Here is a 12,776-nt window from a genome sequence, read left to right on the forward strand (position 1 = left end):
ATAGCGATGCTGACGGAAGGGATTTCACTGAATCTCCCTAAATTACAAGGGTTTAGAAGCCAAATAGTTCTGCACTTACTCTCAAGAATGGCACTTGAGGTGGGAGGTTTCCTTTCCCTTGCTTGGCACTTTAAATCCCGACGTTATATGCTAAGACAAAAAAAGTGAAACATTAGGAGCACGCTTGAGGGATGGGGACACGCGCCCTGCACAGACCCCGGAGTTGCCGGGGGACCGGGCAGCACCAGCACGGGGTGACGGGCATGGGGTCCCCCCTCTCCTGCTCCGGCCAGCAAGGCTGCATGCAGATGTCCGTCTGTCCGGCCGGAGACCCTGCTTCCCCCCTCCACCGTCTTCCCAAGGCAGGCCCCACTCCTCCCCACCCTGCCTACATCTCGCACTTCGTTAGTTGCTGCAGCTCTGAATTGGGCACATGGAGGATTTGCGGCAGCCCAGGAAAGAGCCCCTGCATATAATTAAAATGTACATCCAGTTAATTACTGATAATAATGTATTTCCCTCTCCGATACAGGCTTCTAGCAAAGCTTTTGCTGAGGACAGCAAAGCAAAATGCCTTGTTTCCATTAGTTTTTTTTAAAACGAAAAGCCTAATTTGTCTTAACATGACACCAAAAGCCAGCAAAACATTCCTCGGCTCCAGCCTGCGCTCACTAACAATATCTTTGCAGTCACATACCAAGGAGATTCAATTATCTGGCAGAACATGTCCCAAAGGCATTTAGATAATTGCAAACATAAGTACAAAATCTGCCACTAATTATTAAAGAAATACCAAATAAGGAGACCAAATGATAGAAAAGTAGTGTTACTGGGTGCAAAAATCATTCACACATGCTGGAAGGGACGGTGTTTTCACAGGGGTGCATCTCTGCAATGCTGGGAAAGCCCAAACCCCGCAGAGCTGGGGGAAAGGCACGGCCGCCGCCGCAGCCCCTCGCCCAGCCCCAGCCCCTCGCCCGCTGGCAGGAGGGCAGGGGGCTGCGAGGGGCCGGAGGGGCAGCAACGCTTATTGCCGGAGGGCAGGTCAGGCCACCTCTTCCTGCACAAAACCAGCCGAGCTGAGCAAATAGGGGAAAGATGGCCCGAGGGGCAATGCGAGGGCTGGGGGACGAGGTTCCCCGGCACCAGCCCCGCAGCCTGGAACACACCTTTGGGTGAACCCCAAACCCCCCGTCCCCAGGGCAGCCCCGGCTGCAGGGCAGCTCCCGGCCGAGGCAGCCCCCAGGCACTGCTGCTCCCAGGCGGGGAGGTCCTCCACGGGCCGAGCATCGGGGTGGGATTTACGGCCTCTTACGCTTAGATTCACTTTGATTTTCTTTAGAACTGCACGCTCTTTACATCGAGATTTTGGGAAGCAAGAGTTGTCTGAGGGGAGATTCAGGAGCAGGGAGATGCTGGCAAAGCGGCTGGAGGCTGAGGCACCGTTGCTGCCTCCTTCCCCTTCCCAATTACTTTTTGCACAACATGATGCAGAGACAAGACCTGTGTTCTGTGGTACTTGCACTGACATTTCCGTTACCTACCCTGCAATAACAGCAATTACACTGAATATAGGTCACAAATGATTTTTGTTGAATATTCAGCAGCTTGAGTCAGAAAACAGTCACATACAAATGGATGTTTTTTCCTATATCTCCTCTGTGTAATAGCTACAGATTTCCTTCCAATACGCCAGGCAGCAATAGCAGAAGCATACAAGATGCTCATTAGACAACATCAAAACATACATCAGAGCTTCAGCGTATCCCACACTGAAGAGCAATCCTGACCAGGGAGGAAAGCACTGCTTCGCTGCAAACGTGCACTTATCCCAGGCTCTAGCTTTCTTTGTAGCTTTTAAAAGAAAGGCCGTTTCAATAACCTAATGCAGGGCTGCTGGGCTCAGTCCTCTGAGATGCCCAGTAGCTTCCTACGGGCTCCTTCCCTGCAGCCTTCCCGATCTGCCTGGACCCTCAGGGGGACATGAGCTGACACACGGAAGGGACCCCGTTGTCAAAGAAGGATCCCAGACGTAACCCTGGACCCTCTTAAGTCAACATGAGTTTGGATGCTGAACTGAGCAGAGGCAGGGTTTCATGCTCTCTGTCCAGGACCATCCTGCTGCCTTGCCCGTGGCACAGCAGAGAAATCCCAAAGCCCAGGACACCCTCTGCTCGCCCAGCCCAGCGGCAGCGCCGGGGGTCAGGACGCTGGGCTTGGGTCTCTGTGGAGCATTGCTTGCCTGCCTCTGTCCCAAACAGTGAGATGGCAAAGCATCAAAGGTAGGTGGGAAGTCACAGCTGTCCAGAGCTGGTATTTCCAGCTCCAAGGAGAAGTTGGATGCTGTTTAACAGTGACTTAAAAAAAAAAAAAAAGAGAAACAAGAAAAAAAAAAGGAACAAAACCCAACCCCACACTATGATTTGAAATGAGAAAGTCTGCTTGTAATTCAGTACAACTGCTGGTTATTGTTGCTATCTATAATCATGGACTGCTTTTCATCCTTTGAGGTTCAGCTTTCTTCCCATCAGTCTTCTCAGTTCAGTCATTTATCCTTCCCATGTCTGCAGATGCTCTTTGGCTCTCTTCTCCCTTCACCTCACAAGCTCCTCAAGGCACACCGGGGTCTGACCGGCTGCAGGATGTTCACAGCCGAGACCTTCAGCCCTGCTGGGCTCCAACAAGAAAAGCTAAAGGTGTATTTGGAAACAGCAGAAAGCTCTCATTTTGCCCTCTCTGCTGCCTGCCCGGTGTGCGGCCGGGCGAGCCATCCCTTAGCAGAGAGTTGTGCTCCCAGCCAGGGAAGGAGCAGGAGCACAAGCGATGATGCTCTGCGCACCGCTGAGCCGAGGGGCTTGGAAGGAAGCCCATGTTTGAGGGCTCCTAAAGGGAAAGCAGCTTCTCCATGACAGCCTTTTGGCAAAAAGTGTTATTTAAATACAACAGTTTCTTCAGTCAACGTAAATAATAATTAAGTAAACCCAATTAAAATCAGGAACACTCCAAAATACTCTCAGAAGTGTCTGAGCATTTGACTAGGCTCCTCGCGGAAGGAGCATGGGCTCGTTTCAGAGCTGGAGGACTCGGTGGGCCAGGGACGTGGCCAGTGACCGCCAGGCACCGGGGCTGGGCATGGGGCGTCACTTGTGCAAGCAGCCGGGGAGCCGGGGCTGCAGGCGGGACGGGGGTGCCTCTGCCTCCTCCTCCTCCTCCTCTTCCTCCTCCTCACCTCGGGGCTGCCGCGTGTCAGCCCACCTCAGCTTCCAAGCACGGTTTGCTCCTGGCCCTCGGGGTCGAGGACACGAACTCTTAACACGGACAGCCTGAACGGAACCGGCAGCCGAGCGGCTCTGGGGGCACAGCCCACCCCGGCACCCCGCTTTCAGGCCACCCCACCTCCCTGGGGCAGAGCAGGAGCTGCCCTCGCCGTCGCCCTGGGGCTGGAGGGGTCCCCACCCCTGCCCCGTGCCCTGGATTAGAAACAGCAGGGAGAGATTTACAGGAATCAGCCAAAACACCCAGGGAGGAATCCCGAATGCGTCTGAAGATGGACCTGTGTGTCCACCTCCACTGGGCTCGGCTGCCGGGCTCGGGGCTGTAGACCAGGGCAGGGTTTGCTGCGAGAGCGTGCACGACCACGAGGCACATATCACCGAGCGGGATGTATGTCAAACAGAACATAATTATATCTCTGCGGTGACTATTTTTCCACCGTGTCCTCATTTCCATGCCGTCCTTAAAACAATGCAGAGTGTTTTCATCTGCGACGCTATTTCATTTGCTCAGGCATCCTTTTGTTGAAAAGGCTCTCTCCTTTCATCAGCATAATAATAATAAATTAAATCAAGCTCTTTTTGAGAATATCCTTAAAAAGCCCAGGCATTTTGGAGAGATGCCAAGGTGCTTCCTGAGCTGCACTCAGAGCAGGACTGCAGGCAGGAATCCTCCTGCCTCATTTAGTCTCTGCTTTGGTTCTCAGCTTGCAGAAAATTGATGAAGGCTGCTGGCTTGGCAACTACAGATGTCAGATATGTTCGCAGACATCTTTCTTTATTTTCCCCTGAAAACATCACGATATGTCTATGCTGATAGCAACGCTGAAAACAACAACAACAAAAAAATCCCACCTCCAGCAGACCCCAACCCAACGAGTTGCGGAGGCGATGCCGGATCGGCCGTCCCGCAGCCCTCGGGCAGGACTGACCCGCTCAGCTGGGGACCGCCGAGGGCACGGGCTGAGCCCCGAGCAGCGACCAGACGCCGGGAGGGCAGAGACCGCTCGCAGCCGCGGCCACGGCCGGCAGCACTGCCGTGCAAAGGCAGATTGTACAATCCTTGCCCGGCCTCGCCTTTACCAATCAACAGTCAGCCAGCATGACAAATAATTGTTTGCAGCTGTCATTAGCTCAAAACAAGGCGAATCTGCATATGCTTAATCTTAATTAGGCAGACTTGGCAAGGAGCCCTTGCTCGCTGCTACCAAACAACCATTTCGCTCACAAAAGGGCGACAAAAGCCCAGGCGTGCGTGCGCACACACACACAAAATGTGGATGGAAAAACCGCCTGCAAAAGCCTCATCCTGCCCCGGCCCGCGGAGGGGTGATGGGGTGGGAGGGTGCCCGGCCAGAGCTGCCCCGTCCTGCCTCCCCCCCACCGCCAGCCCGGCCCAATGCGATGCACGATAACGGAGCTGATATAAATTAAAGCCGAGGAATTTTGCCACCGAACGCGTCGTTGCTAATTATTCAACTCTCGCTTACCTCTCGAAGGGGTGGGCGTTGACGGACCTTGCGGAGACATTTCCACTCAAGGAGGAGGAGAGGACATTTGGACGACACGCCAGGGCGGGCTCTGCCAGCAGCCCGGCGCGGGATCGGCGCCAGATTAGGGCTTTGAATTTGTGAGTGAAGCCCTCGCTGCGTGGGGAGGGAAACCGGGTCACGGGCTCGGCAGCCAGCGCGTTCGGCCCCTCGTGCCCGGCGGTGACGTCAGCCCCGCCGAGCCGGGGCAGCACCGGTGCCGGGCGTCCCCGGTGGTTCAGCAAACGCAGCTGAAGCCCCGGAGTCCTGCCAGACACCCCGTCCTCCACACAGCATCTTCCTCCTCATCACCATCGTCATCCTCCTCCTCCAAAACCCTCCCACCATCTCCCCTGCCCAGACGAGCCCGGCATGACCCAACGGGGCGTTATTTCATTGTTGTATGTACAAATACAGCTGTGATGGGTCTGGAAAGGTGCCATCATCCGCCATGGAGCCGGGACCGTCCACAAGGGCATCGTGGTTCACCAGGCACCGGTACTCCCGGCACACCGGTACCGTGTGCCCCGCACCCCTGCCCCGGGTCAGGTGCTGCCAACTCATGCATTGCACACACCAAACCAGGGAGAAAAGAAGCCATATGAGCCCACATGCAAAATGCCGGCCCCGAGTCGGTGCCCTGAGCCCACGAGCTCTTACGTGGGTGCTGGTGTGTGGCGGAGCGAGCGGAGGCACCGGCATCCCGCGCCCTCACGGCACGCCAGGCAGGGAGACGCTCACCGGCGGAAGAAGCGAGCCATCGAGGCGGACTGAAGGTGTCGGCACACAGCATCTGGGTGAAAAGGTGTAAAGTCAGACCAGGAACGGGAAAATATGTTTCCTGCAAAGAAACACCATGCTGATGGGAAACAAAGAAGATGCCCCAGAGCAGCGCTGAGGGAGAATCTCCCTGAGATGAAAGGGCCAACCCCGAGACCTGCGGGAGTGGGCTCGGCACCTCCATCCCCAGGCGTCCCAGTTGGCATTTCCAGACCTGGACGGTAGGAAGGGGGTGCCGGTGTCCAGTCGAGGTGGCCGTCCGGGTTGGTGCCATTGCCTTGTTTGCTGGTTTGTCTGGGTCTGGTTTTGTGCCAGAGAAGAGCCAACAGCCAACGGGATTGAACATTGCTGGAGAAGTGGTGTAACGCCGGGGACGGGCTGTGGGTAAATGCTTGGAGAGCCACCAAATATTTAGCAAAAAAAGCCCAACAAGGTAAATTTTGGACAAAAGCGAGCCCATTATTTTATAAGCTGGTACCCCCCCTGGACAAGGCAGCAAGAAGTGCCTGTGCTGGATTTGCAGTGCCTAATTTTATGCTTTATCAATTTACAGCATATTCTACACAGACGGGAATTAAAACTAAGGCTGGGAAACATCAAAACATTTCACTTTTAATTGAAATTGACTCCAAGATTATACATTAGGGAGGCTAAATGAAAGACATTACACCCAAGCAAACTACTCTACCTGCTGTCTTTAAGAAAATACCAGCATGTCAGCTCGCTGCGCAGCCCTGACTCTGCACGGGGATCGGTGCAGCTGCGGGCAGAGTGCTCGACAGAAGCCGAAAAAACCTCGTGAACAGCTTTAGTTCAGCAAAAAGCACAGAGGTTTGAATGTTTAAAGCAGAAACCTCCCAGTGCTTTACATAACTGTAATTAACATATTCAACAGGAGCGTGTCAAAAACTAAGAAGTGACAGATAACGAGGAGCCCGTGGCTTCCCCTGTTTGGCATCCGGAGAGACAGAAATCCATCCGCAGACATTTAAAACATTAAATGTACTTTGGCAGAGACAATGACTGCTGTATTAGTGGTTGGTGTCTACTACAGGCCGCCCGATCAAGGGGAGCCTATTGACGAAGCCTTCTTACTCCAGCTACGGGAGGCATTGTGCTCGCAGGCTCTCGTCCTGCTTGGGAACTTCAACCAGCCCAACATTTGCTGGAAAAGTAGCACGGTGAGCTGTAGGCAATCCAGGAGATTTCTGGAGAGCACTGAGGATAACTTCTTAAGCCATGTAATAGTCCTACAGAAGGGATGCGATACCGGACCTGCTGGTCACCAATACAAGTGAGCTGATAGGTGACGTCAAGATTGGAGGCAGCCTGGGCTGCAGTGATCATGCACTGGTGGAGCTCACAGTCCTGAGGGATATGGGACAGGTGAAGAGCAAAGTCAGGACCCTGAATTTTAGGAAAGCAAAATTCCAGCTCTTCAAGGAGTTAGTCAATAGCACCCCCTGGGAAACTGCCCTCAGGGACAAGGGAGCGGAACGGAGCTGGCGGATCTTTAAGGATGCTTTCCGTAGAGCACAAGAGCTCTCGATCCCCAGGTGTAAGAAATCAGGAAAAGGTGGCAAGAGACCAGCATGGCTGAGTCAAGACTTGCTGGTCAAACCAAAGGGCAAGAAGGAAATGTACAGGCAGTGGAAGCAGGGACAGGGATCCTGGGAAGAGTATAGGGATGTCACCCGATTGTGTAGGGATGGGGTCAGGAAGGCCAAGGCACGGCTGGAGCTGAACTTGGCAAGGGATGCAAAGAATAATAAGAAGGGCTTCTACAGGTATGCCAGCCAGAAAAGGAAGGTCAAAGAAAGCGTACCCGTCCTGATGAACAAGACTGGCAAACTGGTAACAAGGGATGGGGAGAAGGCTGAGGTTCTCAACAACATTTTTGCCTCGGTCTTCACTGGCAGTCTCTCTTCCCACACCTCTTGAGTGGATGGACTGCAGGATGGGGACTGGGGGAGCAAAGTCTCTCCCACTGCAAGAGAAGATCAGGTTTGTGACCACCTGAGGAACCTGAACATGCAGAAGTCTATGAGACCTGATGAGATCCATCCCAGAGCCCTGAGGGAATTGGCTGATGTAGTTGCCAAGCCACTCTCCATGATATTTGAAAAGTCGTGGCAGTCAGGTGAAGTCCCTGGTGACTGGAAAAAGGGAAACATTGCACCCATTTTAAAAAAGGGTAGAAAGGAGGACCCTGGGAACTACCAACCTGTCAGCCTCACCTCTGTGTGTGGGAAGATCATGGAACAGATCCTCCTAGAAGCTATGCCAAGGCACATGGAGGACAGGGAGGTGATTCGAGACAGCCAGCATGGCTTCACCAAGGGCAAGTCCTGCCTGACCAACCTAGTGGCCTTCTATGTCGGACTGACTATATCAGCGGACAAGGGAAGAGCTACGGATGTTGCCTATCTGGACTTCTGTAAGGCCTTTGACACGGTCCCCCACAACATCCTTCTCTCTAAATGGAGAGATATGGATTTGATGGGTGGACTGTTTGGTGGATGAGGAATTGGTTGGATGGTCGCCTCCAGAGGGTAGTGGTCAACAGCTCAATGTCCAGATGGAGGCTGGTGACAAGTGCTGTCCCTCAAGGGTCCGTATTAGGACCAGTACTGTTTAATACCTTCATCAGTGACATAGCCAGTGGGACTGAGCACACCCTCAGCAAGTCTGCAGATGACACCAAGCCGAGTGGTGCAGCTGACACGCCTGAGGAACGGGATGCCATCCAGAGGGACCAGGACAAGCTCAAGAAGTGGGCCCATGTGAACCTCATGAGGTTCAACAAGGCCAAGTGCAAGGTCCCACACCTGGGTAGGGGCCACCCCTGGTATCAATACAGGCTGGGGGATGAAGGGATTGAGAGCAGCCCTGCTGAGAAGGGCTTGGGGGTACTGGTGGATGAAAAGCAGAACATGACCCAGCAATGTGCATTTGCAGCCCAGAAAACCAACTGTATCCTGGGCTGCATCAAAAGCAGCGTGGCCAGCAGGTCGAGGGAGGGGATTCTGCCCCTTTACTCCGCTCTGGTGAGAGCCCACCTGCAGTACTGCATCCAGCTCTGGGGTCCTCAGCACAAGAAAGACATGGACCTGTTGGAGCAGGTCCAGAGGAGGGACACAAAAAGGATCAGAGGGCTGGAACACCTCTGCTATGAAGAAAGGCTGAGAGTTGCGGTTGTTCAGCCTGGAGAAGAGAAAGCTCTGGGGAGACCTTATTGCGGCCTTTCAGTACTTAAAGGGGTCTCATAAGAAAGATGAGGACAAAGTTTTTAGTAGGGCCTGTAACAATAGGACAAGGGGTAATGGTTTTAAACTAGAAGAGGGTAGACTAGATATAAGGAAGAAATTCTTTACTGTGAGTGTGGCGAGACACTGGCACAGGTTGCCCAGAGAGGTGGTCAATGCCCCATCCCTGGAAACATTCAAGGTCAGGTTGGATGGGGCTCTGAGCAACCTGATCTAGTTGAAGATGTCCTTGCTCATTGCAGGGGGGTTGGACTAGAAGACCTTTAAAGGTCCCTTCCAACCCAAACTATTCTATGATTCTATGATTATTTTATTCTGCCCTCACGTGTAATGTATTTTTCAGCTAGAGAGGAACAGATAAAGGTAAATACACATTTCAGGTGTAAGAGCACATTGTACAGACTGCAGCCCATCTGCAAGGACCACAGCTGCAGTAGAAAATAAACAGTGATAAGGAGGAGGTGTTATCTCCATAAAATATTTCCTATCAGATTATATTTACCAATAATTTGAGCACACCAATGGGGGTTGTGGAGGAGGATGGTCTGGACAATAGAAACAGATACGTGAAATAGAAAATGAGATGTGGCATTCATAATTGGAAATACAGACCGCATCCTTTCTGAAGTTACAGGCTAACATGCATTCAATACTTGCCCCTCTCGGGGCAGTGTGGGAATGGGAAAGTCTGAGCTGTTCCTCCTATTTTTTATGTATTTGATTCTCTGACATTATCACAAAAGATTTAATCAATATTGTTGCTGAAAATTGTATTACAAAAAAATATTAAAACCTAGCTCAGCAATATTTTGTCCAGGTCTGTAAAAACAATTTAAAGTACTGGCTTAGATTCCAATTGAAATGTAAATTGCAACAAAAATCCTAACTTAATTATTTGCAAAGCAAGACTTACAAGAAAATAAGGATCTTACACGCTCACCCTATAGGCATAAGCATTTCAGGGGCTGACTCTGCCCAGGCAGATTAGAGCAGCCTTCACAAAGCTGCAGAGATTTCTGTTGTTACCTCCACAGAGGAATTCTGCAAACCCATGAATCGCTCACACAATGCAATTACACGGCTGTAAATGGGGCTAAATAACTTAGAAATTAAACAGCAAATGGGAAAAGCCCCAAAATTTCCCAAACACAGAACTTTGTGTTTGCAATTTTTAACTTCAGTTCAAAATCACTAACTTCTTCCAGTGAATTTTCCCAGCTCCAGAGACTGATCACAGGTAATATCAGCAGAATTTTTCATTTGTGAGTGTGGGCAGAGCTGCAGCCTGGCAGGGTGGGAGAAGGCTGCGTTTGGCTGGACGGGCGAGATCGGCGTTGGAGCTGGCAAAACCAACACCTTCCGTTTGCAAAACCCGTTCCATCGCGTGATCACAAGTTGGTTTTCGTTCGGGTAGGAACAGTCCACGCCGGGAGCGGAGGAACTCGGGGCCAGGGCGAGCACCCAGACATGCGGAGGGAGCAGAGGGACCCCCAGCCCCCCCAGCTCCCCACTGGCCATGGGTAGGGGGCTGCTTCCCCAGCCAGAAATGGGGACCATGCCTGAGTGGGTCACCTCTTAAACCACAGGCCATAATTAAGGAGCTGAGCAGTGTGACGGGGCAGCCCCTTGGCTTTTGCACCCCAGCCTCATCCCCAGGGGCGGTGGGGCCCCAAAAACAAGCCGGGGTGGGGGTCAGGGCTGCCACGTCCCCACCAGCCCTCCCTACAGGGCTGGGACAAGAGCTTTGCCCCAGCTCCACACCCCTTGCTGCCAGCCCAGCCGGACCTCCCGGGGACTGGTACCCCACAGCCACCCCCGGCCAACCCTCCCAGCCAGAGCCCAGCTTCCCCTGTGGAAGCCCTGGATTACCCGTTTTGAGGTGAATCTGTCCTCCAACTGGTCATGAGCTTTACTGCCTGTTTCTTGAACGAGTTAATTGCTCATCAGCCCCAGGCAGGAGTCCGGCTCCACTCCCCTGCCCCAGCGGGACCCTCGCTGCCATCACACACGGCAGAGCGGCTCCGCGAGAATGGTGCTCCCAAAGCCGGCAGAGCCCTAATAGCTTCCACCAGCCCCCACCGCCGAGCGCCGCTCTCCCTTTTTAATTAGGGAGCCTCCTTCCCCCGAAAGGTGTGCTCCCCCACCAGTTCACCCAGCATCCCCCAGCCCAGCGGGACTCCTGAAAGCTCCAGGCCTTGATTAGCTCTTCCTTTTAATTAGTCTCATTCAGAGGTGTTGCCTCCTTCAACCTTGGGCTGCCTTTGCTTTCTCTCCCTGACCTGTTAACTGAACCTGGGGGGCAGCGGCTGCCTCCCCCTGCGATGGGCTGCTGCCCACGAGGAGGTGACCTTCCCTGCCAGGTCCCCTCCTCACCCGCCACCGATGCTACAGCAACCCCGGGGTGCGATCGCTGCCCCGACCCGGCCCCGCTCCCCGGCCAGCTGTGCCCGACCAACCTGCCCACGAGCCATCGTGCCCCAGAGCTGCCCCATCGCCAGCCCCGTGTCCTGCTCCAGCCAGGTTTGCAGATAGAACGGCTTGAGCACTGCTAGATTCATGCAGGATCCGTGCCAAGTGGACAGCTAAGCTCACGGTGTGTTACTTTATATTAAAATTCTGCCCTGGAACTGGATTCCATAGGAAACGATGCAAAAAGCCAATCTCAGTTGATCCCATTTCAATATAAACCCCAGCCTCAAAAAACCGAGCCCCTCAGCTTGCTAGGCAAGAATACAAGCAGCAATTTGGCAACCATTTTTTTAAAAGCTGTGCTTTCGGCCTGGCATTTAGGTTTAGTCAGGAACTTAAAAAAAAGTTCAGTAACAAACACTACAGACTTGGAAGATACCAGGCTGCGTGCGGAAGTTAATCTCTATTTCCCTCCTTCCCCAAAAACCAGTATTTGATCAAAGATTATGAGCAGGGTTACCTGCATGTCTAACCCCTTTAGGGTGGAGATCATTACACAGACAGGATGGGTATGCACTGCTTTTGCTATTTAAGAAAGCCTAAAAGATACTAAAGAATACACAATAGTGCCTTTAACTATGGTGACCTACCTGGATGGTGACATGCCACAGGGTACTGCGAGGTCCATCAAACCCCCAATAGCCAGACGCCTCTTACCCAGAGCAAATGGAAAGATTTTGTGGACTCAGACCCTCTTTGTAACCTATTCCCGGTGTCAGGGTCTGCCTTTGCAGCTTACAGGGAACTGAGGACCGACAGAAAAGAACAGCATTCTTCTGGTCTTTCAGCTACTCAAACTGCAGTGCAAGTACCGTGGAGCCTCTCTGTTAGTTCTCCTTGCTAACTGTGGCGGTTTGGGATTTTGCACATTACCATTTCTTTTTCAGTGATGCTGAAAAATCAGTCATAGACTCAAAATTACCCGTTTCATTTTTTGTCCTGGGGCAGATCAGACACCCAGCGCATTTGCCTCCATCACCTGTAAGGAAGGAACCCTTACGCTTCCTTCAGCACCTCCCCTAACCCACCCTTTCCTTCTTTCACGGTTTCCCATCAGACAGTACAACCTACACCAACAACTGACAAAACTGCCACCACCCTCTTCATAATCACACCTACAAAATCCGTTTCTAATCAGAAAAAGCAGTTGGCAGAAGCTATCAAGAATTCAGCTCACACAACCCCCTTCTCCCTGTGCTGGGTTGAACTCCCAGACCTCCCAGTGTACTTCTGCCTCCTGCTCAGCGCAGCGGGGTCTGCAGGCACCAGCGGAATCCAGCCCAGCCCTTCACCATCCTTCCGGAGCATCCGTATTGATGTCTACCCCAAGTTTCCCCTCCTGCACCTCAGGCTCAACTCTTCCACGACAAAGCCCGGGATTCATCCTGGCTCCACGAAGCGTCCCAACGCATGCTCCCCCAGCTCCGCAAGCCTCATTCCTAGGGAGCGACCCGGCTGCG

The 12,776-nt window shown here is 52.8% G+C and overlaps 1 protein-coding gene across 10 annotated transcripts in view; it reads right to left on the reverse strand.

Annotated features, from left to right (window-relative positions):
* Positions 1–4,910, reverse strand: part of TNRC6A (trinucleotide repeat containing adaptor 6A) — a 105,235-nt gene extending 100,325 nt beyond the window's left edge. For 2 of the 10 annotated variants that reach the window (XM_052773369.1, XM_052773362.1), the window contains exons 1-2: positions 4,763–4,902; positions 80–150 (exon numbers count right to left, since the gene is read on the reverse strand). The gene's annotated coding sequence lies outside the window, so the exon portion shown is untranslated. Of the gene's footprint in view, positions 1–79; positions 151–4,762 lie in introns of all 10 variants that reach the window. The other 8 variants (XM_052773365.1, XM_052773372.1, XM_052773377.1 and 5 more) reach the window with 7 other exon arrangements.
* Between the last annotated feature and the right edge of the window lie 7,866 nt (positions 4,911–12,776).

Source organism: Harpia harpyja, chromosome 21 (assembly GCF_026419915.1).
Source record: "Harpia harpyja isolate bHarHar1 chromosome 21, bHarHar1 primary haplotype, whole genome shotgun sequence".
Lineage (NCBI taxonomy): Eukaryota > Metazoa > Chordata > Aves > Accipitriformes > Accipitridae > Harpia > Harpia harpyja.